The 19,154-nt window shown below is 42.8% G+C and overlaps 1 long non-coding RNA gene across 1 annotated transcript in view; it reads right to left on the bottom strand.

Annotated features, from left to right (window-relative positions):
• LOC115093619 overlaps positions 1-16,050 on the bottom strand; it is a 221,556-nt gene extending 205,506 nt beyond the window's left edge. Inside the window, exons 1-2 of the long non-coding RNA XR_003857353.1 lie at positions 15,961-16,050; positions 14,975-15,226 (exon numbers count right to left, since the gene is read on the bottom strand). This is a non-coding gene — a long non-coding RNA (uncharacterized LOC115093619). The remainder of the gene's footprint in view (positions 1-14,974; positions 15,227-15,960) is intronic.
• Positions 16,051-19,154: the final 3,104 nt, after the last annotated feature.

Raw genomic sequence — 19,154 nt, 5'->3', positions numbered from 1 at the left:
GCCCTGACTCCTCCTTTTCTGGGGCTGACGTCACCCCGACTCCGCCCCGATCTTGGTATCGCACGTGATAAGGGACTTTTCGTGTGAGATCCACTTGGAAAATGACCCCCCTTAGTCAGATAAATGGCGCTTTTAAGACATTTCCAGTTAAGTAGTGTCAATTAGGGATGTGAATCGTTTTTGAACGATTAAAATTATCATCAGATAATTTTAAAATCGTCCAAAATCATTAGAGTGCACGATACAATACAAATGCCCCCGATTTATCGTCAGGGGCATTTGTATTGTATCGTTAAATAGGGCACGGGAAAACCGGCACACCAAAACAACCCTAAAACCCACCCCGACCCTTTAAAACAAATCCCCCACCCTCCCGAACCCCCCCAAAATGTTTTAAATTACCTGGGGTCCAGTGGGGGGGGGGGGGGGTCCCGGCGCGATCTCCAGCTCTCTGGCCACGGCTGCGTTAAGAGAAATGGCGCCGGTGGCCCTTTGCCCTTATCATGTGACAGGGCAAAGGTAGCGCCGGCGCCATTTTGGTTCCTGGCTCCCGATGTCACACGTGCAGGAGATCGCTCCCGGACCCCCGCTGGACCCCCAGGGACTTTTGGCCAGCTTGGGGGGGCCTCCTGACCCCCACAAGACTTGCCAAAAGTCCAGCGGGGGTCCGGGAGCGACTTCCTGCACGCGGGCCGTATTGCCAATATTCAAAATGGCGCCGGCTCTTCCTTTGCCCTCACTATGTCATACGACTGTCACCCGTATGACATAGTGAGGGCAAACTTCTCCTTCTAATACCAGACACCATATCCAATACCCTGGCCGATATCATAAACTGTTCTTTAGTGCAAGGAATCTATCCAGAAGCCCTAAAACTAGCATCTATCAAACCCCTTCTAAAGAAACCAAATTTGGACCCAAACGACAACAATAACTTCCGCCCTATTTCCAATCTTCCTTTTATTGCCAAGATATTGGAAAAATTAGTCAATTCACAACTCTCAGATTACCTGGAAGATCATAAAATACTGCTCCCTACACAATATGGATTCCGCAAGGCATTAAGTACTGAGTCTCTCCTCATTTCATTGTCAGACCACATCATCATGGGCTTGGACAAAGGACAATCCTTTTTACTAATCCTCCTGGACCTGTCTGCGGCGTTTGACACCGTCAACCACGCTATCCTCCTTAACCGACTGGCGGACATCGGAATAACAGGAACAGCTTTCTCCTGGTTCAAAACCTTCCTTTCAAATAGAGGATACAAAGTCAAAATAAACAATAAAGAATCTCCTCGATGCAACTCATCACTAGGAGTTCCTCAAGGCTCCTCCCTTTCCCCTACCCTCTTCAACATTTACTTACTTCCTCTTTGCCAACTGCTAACTAACCTTCAACTAAATCATTTTCTTTATGCAGACGACGTGCAAATATTGATCCCCATCAAAGAATCAATCACAAAAACCCTCAAATACTGGGAATCCTGTCGACAAGAAATCAACCTCCTACTTTCCAGTTTAAACCTGATTTTAAATTCAGCAAAAACCACACTCCTCCTCATTTCTCCGGAAAACAGCAACATCACACAAAACACACCACCAAACATCTTTGTCTCCCAAACTAGGGACCTAGAAGTCTTAATTGATAATCACTTAAATTTAAAAACATTCATCAACCACACCACAAAGGACGGCTTCTACAAATTACAGATATTGAAAAGAATAAAACCACTTCTTCATTTTCAAGACTTCAGAACAGTCCTACAAGCCATAATTTTCTCCAAGATAGACTACTGCAACTCTATCTTGCTAGGTCTCCCTTCCTCGTCCTTAAAACCACTCCAGATGCTGCAAAACGCTACTGCCAGGATTTTAACAAACGCCAGAAGAAGAGATCAAATCTCCCCCATTCTTAAAAAACTACACTGGCTCCCAATTAACTTCAGAATACTCCACAAGACCATCACCATCATCCATAAAACCATCTACTCTCAAGCCCCACTCAATCTTCAGATCCCACTCAGACTATACTCCTCGTCAAGACCAATCAGAGAAGCATACAGAGGATCCCTACACGTTCCACAAACAAAAGTTACACACCATCAAACATTCAGAGAACGGGCCTTTTCCACTGCTGGACCATCATTATGGAATACCATCCCCCCCGACCTCAGACAGGAACCTTGCTTACCAACATTCAGAAAAAGGCTAAAGACATGGTTATTTAGGCAAGCCTTTCCTGATCACATCTGACAATCACAATGGACTCTCATAAATTTCTCCAGAAATACTACATCCACTTGTAAATTTTCTCATTAACACTATGTAATTAATCTGAACACTATGTAATTAATTAAATTGTTATTGACTAAATCGTTTCAGCTACTCTTCTTCTTCTCCAAGTTCTAATTTCCCTTGTTTTATTGTAACTTTCTTATCTACCTATCAACACCAGTTTTCGTTCAATGTTATCACTAGGGGTGTGCATTCGGATTGACCGCATTAGTAAAACGCAACTCATATTTTTTTTTTACTTAAAAAATTGATTCGACATAAACGATCGGATTTCCCACATATCGAACATAGATATGTTCGATATGTGGGAAATCGCGATTGTTGAGCCAAAATAAAAATATAAACCCCCTCACCCTCCTTAATCCCCCCCCCCCCGACTTACCACAACTCCCTGGTGATGGAGCGAGGAGTGAGGACGCCATTTCTGCAATCCTTGGCGAGAAGCATGTGACGTCGGCGGCACGTCGAGTGACGCCGGCGTCACGTGATTCCCGGCTCGTTCGCGCCGGATGGCTCGTTCGGCCCAAAAAGAACTTTTGGCCAGCTTGGGGGGGTCAGGAGGCCCCCCCAAGCTGGCCAAAAGTTCTTTTTGGGCCGAACGAGCCGTCCGGCGCGAACGAGCCGGGAATCACGTGACGCCGACGTCACGTGATTCCCGGCAAGTTCGCGCCGGACGGCTCGTTCGGCCCAAAAAGAACTTTTGGCCAGCTTGGGGGGACCCCCTCAAGCTGGCCAAAAGTTCTTTTTGGGCCGAACGAGCCGTCCGGCGCGAACTTGCCGGGAATCACGTGACGTCGCGTCTGAGTGACGCGGCGCCACGTGATTCCCGGCGAGTTCGCGCCGGACGGCTCGTTCGGCCCAAAAAGAACTTTTGGCCAGCTTGGGGGGGTCAGGAGGCCCCCCCAAGCTGGCCAAAAGTTCTTCTCGCCAAGGATTGCAGAAATGACGTCCTCACTCCTCGCTCGATCACCAGGGAGTTGTGGTAAGTCTGGGGGGGGGGATTAAGGAGGGTGAGGGGGTTTACATTTTTTTTTTGCACATATGTACATATACCCAACTCATTGGATTTTTTTTATGTCCATATTGGCCGCAAGTGGGACCCCCTTTCGGACATAAAAAATATGAACATAAAATTTTGCTCTGCACATCCCTAGTTATCACTCCCCTGTTTCCTGTAAACCGGCATGATATGATTTTATCATGAATGCCGGTATAAAAAAGCTTTAAATAAATAAATATAAATAAATAAATATGCACACAAATGTTGCAGGGAAGATTTACTTGTACTTTATAACCTGTGTGTGGCCATATGCATGCGTAAATGGGTACACACATAGGTGTTTTAAAGTTATCCTCCCTGTGCTAAAATACGCTTTTGAAAATTGATAAATTAAAGATGAATTTTTAAAGAAGTTACTCAAGTTGTTTATTTATTTATTTTTATTTATTTAGCACTTTTCTATACCGACATTCATAATGCAAGTTATATCACATCGGTTTACATTGAACCAGGGTAAATTTAACAACAACTTGATCATTGCTAGGAATCTTCTGATCGGGTTAAGAGAAGAGAAGAGTTACAATGAACGAGGGTTGCTGTTAATGTAACATATTATCGTGGCAATTTTCAAACAACACCTGCATTGCGCATTTAATGAGGGTAAAACTTGACAGTTCAATGGCATATACTGTAGCAATTTTCAAAAGCCCACTTACATGAGAAAAGTGCATTTACATTTTAAAACCCAGTTTTTAAGCACATAAATGCTTTTGAAAATCAGGTCCATAGAATGTTACATTTATGTGCTTAAGTCCTTTGAAAATTACCTCCAAAGATTGCACTTTGTTATACCCCACTAGCATCTGGTTGCCACAGGAGTTTCAATGTAAAGTCTGCAGGGATTTTCCCTTCAAAATTATCTGTAGATTTAAAGATATATATATATATGTGTGTGTGTGTGTGTAAAATAATTGTAAGCTAAAGCTTGCTTTCAGTTATGCATAGAAGAGTTAAAATTCAAACTCTTTAAATGGTAATGTTTAAAATTTCTTTGATCAGATATAACAGTAATATATATTAACATGTTGCATTTTAAAGTGACATTGCTTTTCATTAATCAAGTGCCTGTATGCTTGATTAATTTGTACAAGGTTTAAATTGCTATGAAAATTTATCATTCATAGCCATGATTTCCATTTACATATATGTTAATTATGGTAAATGCAATCTTTTCCTTAATCCTCTGGGCTGCATACTAAAATGACACAGTGATCACAGAGAGTGATGACTTCTCTGTTACACAGTTAACTATTCATTCATTTAGTAAAGGCAGTTTTTATTGGTCAAAGCTATAGTATGAAATAAAACCTTAAATATTTTCTACTAGATGAAGTTCAAATACTAAATGTGCACTGTTTTGTTAAAATGATTTGTTTGCCTAGCAAAGAAAAATTCACACTGAGCAGCCAAGATTGCTGGCTATCTTTACATTAATTCTTAACCACAGCCATGCAGAAGTAGCCTACTGGTTAGATCAGCAAACCTATCACCAGGGGAAGTTTGGGTTTGAATCCTACATCTACTGATATTCTTTGTGTCCTTGGGCAAATCACTTGATCCTCCATTCTGCATTCTCTTGACAACAAACTGGTGATGTGTTATTTTGTTGTATGGAAAATGTCTGGTGGCATTGTAAGAAATGACACAGCCAGGGTAGGAGTGACCAGCGTATACGTCTACCCCTGGGGGAGGTTATTGGATCCAGGTAGGTGAATTGGGAGTTTCACAAAGTCCAAAGGAAGCTTTTAAAACTTGGCAGCTTGCTTTTTAAAAAATTACAGCTGCGCCAAACAAAATAAAAATGACATTTTCTTTTCTTTTTCTTTTCATTTTGTTTAAAAAATAAAAGGAAACGAAAGAGGAAATGTCATTTCCCATGACAGCACATTCCTATTTTAATCCCATCTATACTATTAGCCTTGAGAATGTCTTCCAGCAACAAATTCCACAGCTTAATTCTGTAGTGACTGAAACAATACTTTCATAAAATTGTTTTATATCTGCTATCAGTTAATTTCATGGAGTGTTTCCCTAGCCTTTGTGCTATTTGAAAGGGTAAATAATGGTACCACTACCTTTATAGCTTGCTCCACAACACTTGAAATTTTATATGCCTCTATCATATACTCTCTCAATCATCTCTACTACAAGCTGACAAACCCTAACCTGTGAAGCCTTCTTAAGGGAGCCATTCCTTTCTGAACAATTCCTAACAGTCTGTTTCAGGGGTAGCCAACCAATGTCTCTCAAGCAGCATGTGACTCTTTCAAGCTCAAACTGTGGCTCCACTCAAAATCAGGCTCCACTGCTGACTACTGTTGTTCTCTGCCTCATGCAAGCAGCAATCCTCCCCCTTCTCAGCAGCTGGCTCCCTTCCTCCCTCCCCCACCAAAGTCACTCTATAGATTGAGACAGACCTGGATCCGAGAGGTTGCCCAGGGAAGATTGTCCTTGTTGCATAGCGGGAGCCTCCCCAGAGGTTTTTTTTTCACGTGTTCCTACTTTATATTTTCTCATTGTGGTGGTAGGAGCTCCTTGGGCCTGTTTCATCAGACTCCCTACCATTTGCAGCGCTGCTGGCGGCAGGAATTCCCTGAGACTGCTCTTTCAGATACCCTACAACCCTCAGCTGTGGCAGCGAGCAGGAAACCCGCTGATTCCCCTTACAATGTTCTGCCTCTCACGGGAGGCAGCTAACAAACCTCCCAGCACATCCTCAAGGGCCCCTACTGCTCTGCTCTGCCGATTTTCCCTCATCCTCAGGCGGTGGCAAATAGTAGGAAAAACAAACTGTATGGGGGACCTTTTAGCCCACCTCTTCCCAGCCGAGGAAGACCTTCTCCAGAAGCATTACCTAGCAACTACCCGTTTCTCCTTGGGCCCAGCCTGAACCCCGTCAACCACAAATGTAAGTAAAAACGTATTTTTTTTACTTATATCAGATTATGTCTGTGAGAGACAGTGTGTGTGTGTGTGTGTGTGCAAGCATATGTGTCAGCATGTATGTAAACAAGTGTGTGTAGGCTATCATGTAAGAATTAGTAAGTGTATGTTTGTGCGAGAGTGTGTCAGCGAGTGTGTGAATAAGCACATGTACCTGTGAGCATGTGTATATGTCAATGAGTGCGTAAGCAAGCACATGTATCTGTAGTATGTGTGTGTATCAGTGAGCATGTGTGCCTGTTATCATGTGTTTAAGCGAGCATGTATTAGATAGTGTGGGTGAAAGGGTACGAGAGTGTCAGTGAGCATGTGAACAAGTATATGTGGTCAGGAATGTGAGAGTGAGTGTTAGTGACATTGTGATTGATTTGACTCAGGGACAGTTCAGAGAGAGAGAGAGAAAAATCCTCTGTAGAGACCAATATGTAAGTTTACTATTTATACCACTGTAAGATAGGACACTTAACTCGGGGTGAAGTTTAGGGGCCAGCTTTACATACATAGCTTGATTGAAGCTAGGTAGAGAGTACATCAAGCTAGGTAGAGAATACATTGTACAAATCAACTCTTACCTTCCATTGTTCCAAATGACAGAAAATGTTCAGTGATGTCAACTTTGCTGTTCGTTCCTCTGTTTATGTAAGACTGCCCCTCCCCCAAAGCTCACACCGAGTTAAAAGTACCCCCCTTGCAGGGGTATAAAGTAAACTTACATATTGGTCTCTACAGAGGTGCTCATTCTCTCTCTCTCAAAGTGATCCTGTAGCAAGGACCTGCTCTCCAGGTGATGTATTGTCCTCTCGCACTGAGGACAAATCTCCCAGGGCTACTGCCCAGGAGGGAAGGGTTAGGCCGGCCATCATAGTTGGTGATTCGATTATTAGAAATGTAGATAGCAGGGTGGCTGGTGGACGTGAGGACCACCTGCTAACTTGCCTGCCTGGTGCGAAGGTGGCAGACATCATGCGTCACCTAGATAAGATTATAGACAGTGCTGGGGAGGAGCCGGCTGTTGTGGTACATGTGGGCACCAACGACATAGGAAAATGTGGGAGAGAGGTTTTGGAAGCCAAATTTAGGATTTTAGGTAGGAAGCTGAAATCCAAAACCTCCAGGGTGGCATTCTCTGAAATGCTTCCTGTTCCACGTTCAGGTCCCCAGAGGCAGGCAGAGCTCCAGAGTTTCAATGCGTGGATGAGACGATGGTGCAGGGAAGAGGGATTCAGCTTTGTAAGGAACCGGGGAAACTTTTGGGGAAAGGGGAGACTTTTCTGAAAGGATGGGCTCCACCTTAACCAGAGTGGAACCAAGCTACTGGCACTAACTTTCAAAAAGGAGATAGAGCAGCTTTTAAACTAGAACAAGGGGGAAAGCTGACAGTCACTCAGCAGTGCATGGTTCGGAGAAATGTATCCTTGAAGGATACTAATGAAACAGGAGAGTTAGGGCATCCCAACAGAGAGGTTCCATTAAAAGCAAACATAGTTCATATGCCTATATGTAAAAAGCAAACATAGTTCATATGCCTATATGTAAAAAAACTGCTTTTCAGTTGTTTGGGATAATTCGGAAATCATTAGATTTCCGAATTATCTCAAACAACTGAAAAGCAGGTTGTTAAAACAAGCAAAAACCACACTTTGAAATGTCTGTATGCCAATGCCAGAAGTCTAAGAAGTAAGATGGGAGAGTTAGAGTGTACAGCAGCAAATGATGAGATTGACATAATTGGCATCACAGAGACTTGGTGGAAGGAGGATAACCAATGGGACAGTGCTATATCAGGGTACAAATTATATCGCAATGATAGGGAGGATCAACTTGGTGGGGGTGTGGCACTTTATGTCTGGGAGGGTATAGAGTCCAACAGGATAAAGATCATACAAGAGAGTAAATGCTCAGTAGAATCTATATGGGTAGAAATTCCATGTGTGTTGGGTAAGAGTATAGTGATAGGAGTATACTACCGTCCACCTGGACAAAATGGTCAGACAGATGATGAAATGCTAAGAGAAATTAGGGAAGCAAACCAATTTGGCAGTGCAATAATAGTGGGAGATTTCAATTACCCCAATATTGACTGGGTAAATGTAACATCAGGACTTGCTAGAGACATAAAGTTCCTGGATGTAATAAATGATTGCTTCATGGAGCAATTGGTTCAGGACCAACAAGAGAGGGAGCTATATTAGATTTAATTCTTAGTGGAACGCAAGATTTGGTGAGAGAAGTAACGGTGGTGGGGCCACTTGGCAACAGTGATCATAACATGATCAAATTTAAACTAATAACTGGAAGGGGGACAATAAGTAAATCTGCAGCTCTAACACTAAATTTTAAAAAGGGAAACTTTGATAAAATGAGGAAATTAGTTAGAAAAAAACTGAAAGGTGCAGCTGCAAAGGTTAAAAATGTTCAACATGCTTGGACATTGTTTAAAAATACAATCCTAGAGGCACAGTCCATATGTATTCCGCGCATTAGGAAAGGTGGAAGGAAATCAAAACGATTACCATGGTTAAAAGGAGAGGTGAAAGAGGCTATTTTAGCCAAAAAAACATCCTTCAAAAATTGGAAGAAGGATCCATCTGAAGAAAATAGGATAAAACATAAGCATTGTCAAGGTAAGTGTAAAACATTGATAAGACAGGCGAAGACAGAATTTGAAATGAAGTTGGCCATAGTGGCAAAAACTCATAATAAAAACTTTTTTAAATATATCAAAGCAAGAAACCTGTGAGGGAGTCGGTTGGACCATTAGATGACAGAGGGGTTAAAGGGGCTTTTAGGGAAGATAAGGCCATTGCAGAAAGACTAAATTAATTATTTGCCTCCATGTTAAGAACATAAGAACATAAGAAAATGCCATACTGGGTCAGACCAAGGGTCCATCAAGCCCAGCATCCTGTTTCCAACAGTGGCCAATCCAGGCCATAAGAACCTGGCAAGTACCCAAAAACTAAGTCTATTCCATGTAACCATTGCTAATGGCAGTGGCTATTCTCTAAGTGAACTTAATAGCAGGTAATGGACTTCTCCTCCAAGAACTTATCCAATCCTTTTTTAAACACAGCTATACTAACTGCACGAACCACATTCTCTGGCAACAAATTCCAGAGTTTAATTGTGCGTTGAGTAAAAAAGAACTTTCTCCGATTAGTTTTAAATGTGCCCCATGCTAACTTCATGGAGTGTCCCCTAGTCCTTCTACTATCCGAAAGAGTAAATAACCGATTCACATCTACCCGTTCTAGACCTCTCATGATTTTAAACACCTCTATCATATCCCCCCTCAGTCGTCTCTTCTCCAAGCTGAAAAGTCCTAACCTCTTTAGTCTTTCCTCATAGGGGAGTTGTTCCATTCCCCTTATCATTTTGGAGGCCCTTCTCTGTACCTTCTCCATCGCAATTATATCTTTTTTGAGATGCGGCGACCAGAATTGTACACAGTATTCAAGGTGCGGTCTCACCATGGAGCGATACAGAGGCATTATGACATTTTCCGTTTTATTCATCATTCCTTTTCTAATAATTCCCAACATTCTGTTTGCTTTTTTGACTGCCGCAGCACACTGAACCGACGATTTCAATGTGTTATCCACTATGACACCTAGATCTCTTTCTTGGGTTGTAGCACCTAATATGGAACCCAACATCGTGTAATTATAGCATGGGTTATTTTTCCCTATATGCATCACCTTGCACTTATCCACATGTTTAATAAGGAGGATGTGGGGAGATACCAGTTCCAGAGATGGTTTTCAGAGGTGATGAGTCAGACGAACTGAACAAAATCACTGTGAACCTGGAAGATGTAGTAGGCCAGATTGACAAACTAAAGAGTAGCAAATCACCTGGACCAGATGGTATGCATCCTAGGGTTCTGAAGAAACTAAAAAATGAAATTTCTGATCTATTACTTAAAATTTGTAACCTATCATTAAAATCATCCATTCTACCTGAAGACTGGAGGGTGGCCAATGTAACCCCAATATTTAAAAAAGGCTCCAGGGGCGATCTGGGTAACTATAGACCAGTGAGCCTGACTTCAGTGCCGGGAAAAATAGTGGAAACTATTCTCAAGGTCAAAATTGTAGAGCATATAGAAAGACATGATTTAATGGGACACAGTCAACATGGATTTACCCAAGGGAAGTCTTGCCTAACAAATCTGTTTCATTTTTTTGAAGGGGTTAATAAACATGTGGATAAAGGTGAACCGGTAGATGTAGTGTATTTGGATTTTCAGAAGGCATTTGACAAAGTCCCTCATGAGAGGCTTCTGCGAACACTAAAAAGTCATGTGATAGTAGGCGATGTCCTTTCATGGATTACAAACTGGTTAAAAGACAGTAAACAGAGAGTAGGATTAAATGGTCAATTTTCTCAGTGGAAAAGGGTAAACAGTGGAGTGCCTCAGGGATCTGTACTTGGACCGGTGCTTTTCAATATATATATATAAATGATCTGGAAAGAAATACGACGAGTGAGGTTATCAAATTTGCGGATGATACAAAATTATTCAGAGTAGTTAAATCACAAGCAGACTGTGATACATTACAGAAGGACCTTGCAAGACTGGAAGATTGGGCATCCAAAAGGCAGATGAAATTTAATGTGGACAAGTGCAAGGTGTTGCATATAGGGAAAATAACCCTTGCTGTAGTTACACGATGTTAGGTTCCATATTAGGAGCTACCACCCAGGAAAAAGATCTAGGCATCATAGTGGATAACACTTTAAAATTGTCGGCTCAGTGTGCTGCAGCAGTCAAAAAAGCAAATAGAATGTTAGGAATTATTAGGAAGGGAATGGTTAATAGAACGGAAAATGTCATAATGCCTCTGTATCACTCCATGGTGAGACTGCACCTTGAATACTGTGTACAATTCTGGTTGCCGCATCTCAAAAAAGATATAGTTGCGATGGAGAAGGTACAGAGAAGGGCAACCAAAATGATAAAGGGGATGGAACAGCTTCCCTATGAGGAAAGGCTGAAGAGGTTAGGGCTGTTCAGCTTGGAGAAGAGACGGCTGAGGGGGGATATGATAGAGGTATTTAAGATCATGAGAGTTCTTGAACGAGTAGATGTGACTCGGTTATTTACACTTTCGAATAATAGAAGGACTAGGGGGCATTCCATGAAGTTAGCAAGTAGCACATTTAAGACTAATCGGAGAAAATTCTTTTTCACTCAACGCACAATAAAGCTCTGGAATTTGTTGCCAGAGGAGGTGGTTAGTGCAGTTAGTGTAGCTGGGTTTAAAAAAGGTTTGGATAAGTTCTTGGAGGAGAAGTCCATTAATGGCTATTAATCAGTTATACTTAGGGAATAGCCACTGCTATTAATTGCATCAGTAGCATGGGTTCTTCTTAGTGTTTGGGTAATTGCCAGGTTCTTGTGGCCTGGTTTTTGGCCTCTGTTGGAAACAGGATGCTGGGCTTGATGGACCCTTGGTCTGACCCAGCATGGCAATTTCTTATGTTCTTATGTTAATTTTTGGATGTTATTTGATGTATCTGCTGTTTTGAAAAAATGTATTGCTGTTTGGAAAATTTTAAAAAGTATATTATATGAATGTTTCATTCATCAGATGTTTAAAATATTTTTATTAGTATGGTTTTACTATAATGAATGATGTTTTATATTTCTTGATTTTGTATGATGTTTTATGTGGAATAGTACTGTTTTTCTTTTTCCATTGTTGCACTGTATAATACAGAGTCTGGTTTGTTGTGGTTTCCCAGTTCACATTTTGCCTGCATGCTTCAATTTATACTTATGGTCTCTTTATTCTGTATTTGGTGAGGATCGGTCTGTTTTTCATGGTTTTGCCTGTTTCACAGGCTCCCCATGCCCTGGCTAAGCCTGTTGTGCAGGCTCCTCTCCACCAGAGGTCCTCAGGGAGACTCATCTCTAGCCTTGCCAAGTTCCTTTTTGCCGCTCATACCATACCCAAGTTCCAGCCACATTTAACCTTTCGTTGCCCGAACTTAGAAGCCTCCTCATGGAGTCACCCTTGGCTCTGATCTGGCCACTATTACCTTGCTCCATGCGTTGTAGCCTTCAGGCCTTCTGACTTCTTGTGCCTTATTCTGTGGCCTTTTCAGGCTTCACTTTACCTTGTGACCTCCGGACTATCTCCTTGTACCTTGCTTTGTGGTCTCTGGGCCTTATGCTTAGTGGCCTATTGGCCTTCTATATTGCTGCTTTCAGGCCTCAGTGTTCTTTTTTCTGTGTTGTCTTGTCTGGTCCTTGTCCTCCTGCCCTTCTCTTGTCTGGACTTGTCCTGCCCTGCCCAGTCCAGTTCCTAGTAACTTTTCCTTACCTTAATATTGTCTTGCCTTGCCCCAGTCTGTATCCAGTCCCAATCTTTATTCAGTATCCTGCCCAAGCTTGTGCAGGATACTGAATAAAGCATTAAAGCTTAGAATCCTGTGCTTTAATGTCCAGCCTGTTCCAGCATCCAATCCTCAGCTCCCTGCCTGTTCCATACCCAAACTTCAGCTTCCAGTCTGTCTCTTCCCACAATGCTTAGCCTATGTCTGACCTTAATTCCAGCTTGTGCCTGCCTTGCCTTGTCCCACCATGTCCAGCCTCATCCAACCCTACCGGTCTCCAGAACCCAAGGGATCAACCTGCGGAGAAGACCAGCCCAGCTTCCAGCTGTAGTCAGCCATGATGTTCTGACACCAAAGCCAAGCCCTACTGGCCCTCAGAACCCAAGGGAGGAGGGGTATGGCTAGGCAGAAGACGAGCCTCTGTCCAGCCCTGCAGTCGTGTTCCATATCTGTGGGTGTGTATCCTAAACCCAGCCAAGTACCCTATGACACAATGAAGAGGCCACAAACCCTTCACATATGTGGAGACATGGCTCCTTGCCAAGAAGCAGAATCAAGGACAGATTCTAATTATTTTTCTATGGCTATTTCCTTTAGTGTTTCTACCTCTGTACCCCAATGCACGCCTGACCCTGTGTGATGTTTCACCTGTACCATCTGCCAGATTCTGAACCCAGTGCACTACTTAGAGTGTATTGCTCGCCACTTTTCCAACTTTAAAATATGGGACTGTTCAAACTCTTGGGCTATTAATTTTTTTTTATTTTTTTTTTTTAATTGAGATTTCCATTTTCAGAAGATATTACACATCTTGTAACCAAAATTTAAAGGCAAAGGAAAAACATATCCAACATAAAATAATGTTGTACATTATGTGTCAATCTATGAATTGCACATTTTAAGAAAATATGAAATTAGGAGGACAGCAAACTCTAGAGCAGAACTTTACACTTGAAATTACTTAACATCAAATTGTGTCTACCCCCAAATAACTTTTCCCCCAGCTACTATACTATGAAGAATCTAGGAATAGGACTCAAGGTATGATCGAAGTTGATTAGGTTGATTGAATATATACCTGGAATCTTGGAAGATTATAATACAGCGACAAGGGAAACTAAGGGTAAATTTAGCTCCTCGCTGTATAACTTTCTCCCTTATAGTCAAGAACTCCTTTCTCCTTATCTGAGTATCCCGGGCTATATCAGGAAATATGCTGACACACTGACCATGAAACTTAGACTTTTGATATTTAAAATAAAATCTAAGAAAAGAATCTCTCTCAGATATAAATGCAAATTGAGCTATCAATATAGCTCGAGTTTTGATATCCATTTCAGAAGATTTTTCTAAAAAATTCAGAAAGGTTCAAATCACTCTCTTTTGATATTCCTTGCTCTTGATCTAACTTATTTCCAGATTTCTGAGATTGAGAAGTATAATAAATTCTGGAAATAACCAGTATAGCAGTTTCTGTGTATTTCAATACATTAATCAAGTAACTTTTAAATAACTGCTTTGGAGAGATTAAATGTGTCTTAGGGAAATTTAACACCCTAAGATTAGGTTTTCTAATTTGGTTCTCCAATTGTTCTAATTTGTCTGAATATAACCTTTCTGATTTGATCAAATTTAACTGGACTTTTTCAATATCATTCACTTTTTTCCCCATCATATTAATAGATGCATTTACTTTTTCAACTTTCATTTGTAGGATCTTATTATTGTTCAAAGCATCCTGGATTGTTGTAGCTAAGCTATTTATTGAATTCTGCATAGAAATTATCATGGTTCCTATTTCTTCCAGGGTAAATTTCTTCGGGGTAATTAGGGATCTCTCAGTCATCAGTCTCCCCTGAGTTCCTTCCATTCCCTTCTTCATAGGAGCATTCCCGGATTGAGCTTGGAGAAAAACAGAATTACCAGAATGCTCTTCAGAACTCTGAACTTCAGAGTTCAATGGGGGGAGGTTTACAAAATCTACTCCCCTCTGATTGCATACTGGCTTAGAAAACATATCTAATTTAGGATCCTCAAATATAAATTCTCCCCTTCTCTTTCCAGTAGGAAGCTCAGGTGTTGCTGGGGCACCAGGGCTCAGAGATGTTTCATAAGTCTGGAGAATTTGGCCCTGCTCCTGGCCCAAATCTCCTGTGACTTCACTTCCTGATGTCATCAAGGGGGCCCTTGTAAAACAGTCTTGAATAGATGGCTGATTAGTATTCAAAATTGGAGTAGAGGAAATCTCTCTCATTTTAGCTTTCCTCTTGGTATGTGGCATTACCAAGAGGAAAGAAAGCCACTTAATATTCAGGAAACTTATAAAATGTACCTTGAATTATTTGACTTCTTGCAGTTGACACAAATCTTCCTTTGTCCTCCAAATTCCATGGTACCCGCAAACTCAAAAGCAAATATTCCTCTTGCTGAGTCTCGCTCCTCCCTCCAACGTCGGGTCCGGCGGGAAAATCAAAGGTAAAGTTACTTAGCGGGCTTGAACCGGCAAAGCTCCCTTCAGGAAATAGCAGCTGCAATGAAGCGCAGTAGAGATGCCGATTTTGTGGGCGTCAGGCGCAGCTCCTCCCTCCAACGTCGGGTCCGGCGGGAAAATCAAAGGTAAAGTTACTTAGCGGGCTTGAACCGGCAAAGCTCCCTTCAGGAAATAGCAGCTGCCTTGGGCAATTAATTCCATCTCTGCTAATGCCTGTAACACCTGTGCTACACTCCAACGTGATCTCAAACTAAGAATACCTTTGTCTGATGATACAATTTCTCATCAGATCCCAGCTTATTGGGAATGCAGCAAATGCATGGCAAAATATGATCTACTATTTTCTGAGTGTTTGGGGTGTGGGTCCACTAACCCAAGCCTGTAGGAATGTCAGTGTATCCATAAGTATATGCCCCCAGATAAAGCCTGCCCATTATGTGCTGCATCCAACCAGCTCCCAGGAAATACATGTAGCACCTAGACATAAGAAAATGCAGCCATCAAAATCCTAAACTTCCCTCTGTAGAGGCAAAGTCTGCTTTCAGATCCAGTCCAGGTTTTCTGAAACTCACAGTTTCTACACTAGTGCTTGCCATGCAAATTATAGATTCTGAAAACACAGGAGCTGCCTTTTTGAAAATTATCAAGTATGGTTTCCTGGAAAAGGTAGCTAACTCCATTACAGCCACTGCTAAGAAAGAGACTTTGTGCAAGTAAGATAAAACCAGCAAGGGTGGACATAAAATCTGTTCTAATTCCCAGCACAGTCTCTGTAAAGAGCACCACTCATACAGATTCAATTAGTCAAGGGAACTTTAAATTCTCACCTGCAAGAGCAAACTTTGCCTCAATTTGAGGCATTTTGCTACTCCTCTGCTTCAGCATCAGACTGTGGAAACAGGGAAAACCAATCAGTCTGGCTTCTGAATCTCTGTCTCAGTATCTTGAAGTTTTGCCACAGAAAAAAGCTGATTAAGGCAGCCCATCAGATGTCCTCACCTGCAAGCATTCAGCAATTAATGAGCTTAACCCTGTCTCCCAGGAGAGCAGCCAGGCCTGGATTTGTCAAAAGGCCTGTGCCTAGGACAGCAGAAATCTGGAGTGCAGCAGGCTGCCTTTTCAGCTATGCAAAATCTCACTAGCAGTGAGCAGTCCTCTGTTTCCTGATCCAGCCTCTGCCCTCCAGGCAGCAAGCAGGGAACAGGAGAGCCTGCAGCAGACAAAGCAAAGGGGGATTATTTTGGGGAGATTAGGAGAAGCTGAGTAGAGATTATTGGAGGTTGAGAAAAGAGCCTAGGAGATCAGAGAGGAACTGGCTGGGGTGGGTGTCTGTGTGTGAGAGATAGGGGAACAATGGTAGAGGGTAGTGTTTGTGTGTATATCATCTTGGGTAGGATGTTAGAGAGGGGATGCAAGGAGGAGCAGAACTAGAGCATAGCAGGGCCATCTCCCTACTCACTTTCCCACTCACTGCAATTCAAATCCTCCTTCTCTTGATCTTGGATTCTCGCTCTCCGATCCTGGAACCTCTCTTCCTGCCTTCTCCCCAGGTCCTGGAACATACTCCCCAACTCTTCCTATTCTCTTCTCCCTACCTCATTTCAAGAACCTTCCTGTTTCCCTCTTCTTCCCCATCCAAGATTCCTAATCTTTCCCATCTCACAGCTTTCTTATCCGTAGTTAATTTTATTTATTTATTTATTTATTTATTTTTCTATACCGATGTTGGTATATACCTTCACACCGCTTTACAATATTTCTTTAAAATAAAATAAACATAAAATACAATATTTCATAAAAACAAAATATGCTGAAAATTTAAACCATTCATACAAAATACAAAATTTCAATCATATGAATACATAAAATAAAATTATATAATGCATTAAAGTACTCATTTTTAAAAGCAAAAATCATAAACTTAAAAAAATAAAATAATATGGCAAATTCCTAACTGGCTTCTACTTGAAACGCTTGTACATACAACCAGGTTTTTAGTGCTTTCTTAAACTCTTTTAAATTACTTTGGAGTCTTAATTCAGTGGGTAATGAATTCTAGGGGTGTGCATTCGTTTTCGCCATATTGGCGATCTGCAACGTATACTGCACTATTCGTAGTATTCGTGGGGAAGCGAAACATATCGCGATTCCCCACGAATACACGAATATTCGCCGAATTATACGGCCACCTAAATAAAAATTTAAACAAACCCCCCACCCTCCTGAACCCCCCCAAGACTTACCAAATCTCCCTGGTGGTCCAGCGGGGGGGGGGGGGGGGTGTCCGGGAACCATCCCCTACACTCACACCCTCGGTGCCGGTTTCATCATGGCGCCGATAGCCTTTGTCACAGGGGCTACCGGTGCCATTGGTCAGCCCCTGTCACATGGCCATCAGCGCCATCTTGTGCTCCTACCATGTGACAAAGGCTGACCAATGGCACCGGTAGCCCCTGTGACATAGTATGGGCAAAGGCTATCGGTGCCATTTTGAGTACTGGCATCGGATGGCCGGATTGCAGGAGGTCGCTCTGGGACCCCCATTGGACCCCCAGGGACTTTTGGTCAGCTTGGGGGGGCCTCCTGACCCCCACAAGACTTGCCAAAAGTCCAGCGGGGGTCTGGGAGCGACCTCCTGCACGTCGGCCGTCCGATGCTAATACTCAAAATGGCGCCGATCGCCTTTGCCCTCACTATGTCACAGGTACCGACGGTCGGCCCCTGTGATTTAATGAGGGCAAAGGCGATCGGCGCCATTTTGAATACTGGCAGCAGATCGCCTTTGCCCTCACTATGTCACAGGGGCCGACCGTCGGTACCTGTGACATAGAGAGGGCAAAGGTGATCGGCGCCATTTTGAGTATTGGCATCGAACAGCTGACGTGCAGGAGGTCGCTCCCGGACCCCCGCTGGACTTTTGGCAAGTCTTGTGGGGGTCAGGAGGCCCCCCCCAAGCTGGCCAAAAGTCCCTGGGGGTCCAACGGGGGTCCCGGAGCGACCTCCTGCACGCTGGCCGTTCGATGCCAGTACTCAAAATGGCGCTGATAGCCTTTGCCCATACTATGTCACAGGGGCTACCGGTGCCATTGGTCAGCCCCTGTCACATGGTAGGAGCACAAGATGGCGCTGATGACCATATGACAGGGGCTGACCAATGGCACCGGTAGCCCCTGTGACAAAGGCTATCGGCGCCATGATTAAACTGGCACCGAGGGTGTGAGAGTGCAGGGGATGGGTCCCGGACCCCCTGCTGGACCACCAGGGAGTTTTGGTAAGTCTTGGGGTGGTGAGGAGGGTGGGGGGTTGTAGTTAATTTTAATTTTAGCTGGGACATGAATAGAAATCGCCATATTAACGCATCGGGGAGCCATACGGCTGAATGCAACGTATCTGCTACCCGACGAATCCGAATCACGAATGCAATGTATGGCGTCCCTCTGCACATCCCTAATGAATTCCAAAGACCTGGTCCAGCCAATGACACAGCCCTTTCCCTGACAGAAGTCAGTCTGGCAGTGGTGATAGAGGGAATTGTAAGGAGTCCTTTGCCAGCTGAACGCAGGTTTCGTTTCGGGGTATGAATGCGTATGACTGCATTCATCCAGTCTACTTGCTCTGCATAGATTGCTTTATGTATTAGGCATAAAATCTTATATTTAATTCTGAATTCGACTGGTAGCCAGTGTAATGCAGCAAGGACAGGAGTAATATGATCTCTTTTGTTTGTGCCGGAAATGAGCCTGGCAGCGGAATTCTGCAAAACCTGCAGTGGTCTAATTGATGACTTTGGAAGACCAAGCAGTAAGGAATTGCAATAATCTATGTTGGTGAATATTAGCGCTTGGAGCACAGTTCTAAATTCCTCGTGGTTCAGTAAAGGTTTTAGGCGCCTAAGAATTAATAATTTTTAATAGCCTTCCTGTATCTTTGTTGAAATGTGTTTTTTTAAAGTAAATTCAGGATCAAGCCACACGCCTAAGTCTCTAATTTTGTTCCCTAAAGAAATGGACACATTCTCTAT

The sequence above is a fragment of the Rhinatrema bivittatum genome, chromosome 6 (assembly GCF_901001135.1).
Source record: "Rhinatrema bivittatum chromosome 6, aRhiBiv1.1, whole genome shotgun sequence".
Taxonomy (NCBI): domain Eukaryota; kingdom Metazoa; phylum Chordata; class Amphibia; order Gymnophiona; family Rhinatrematidae; genus Rhinatrema; species Rhinatrema bivittatum.
Note: the sequence above shows the minus strand (reverse complement) of the source record. Positions and strands in the feature narration are given on the sequence as shown.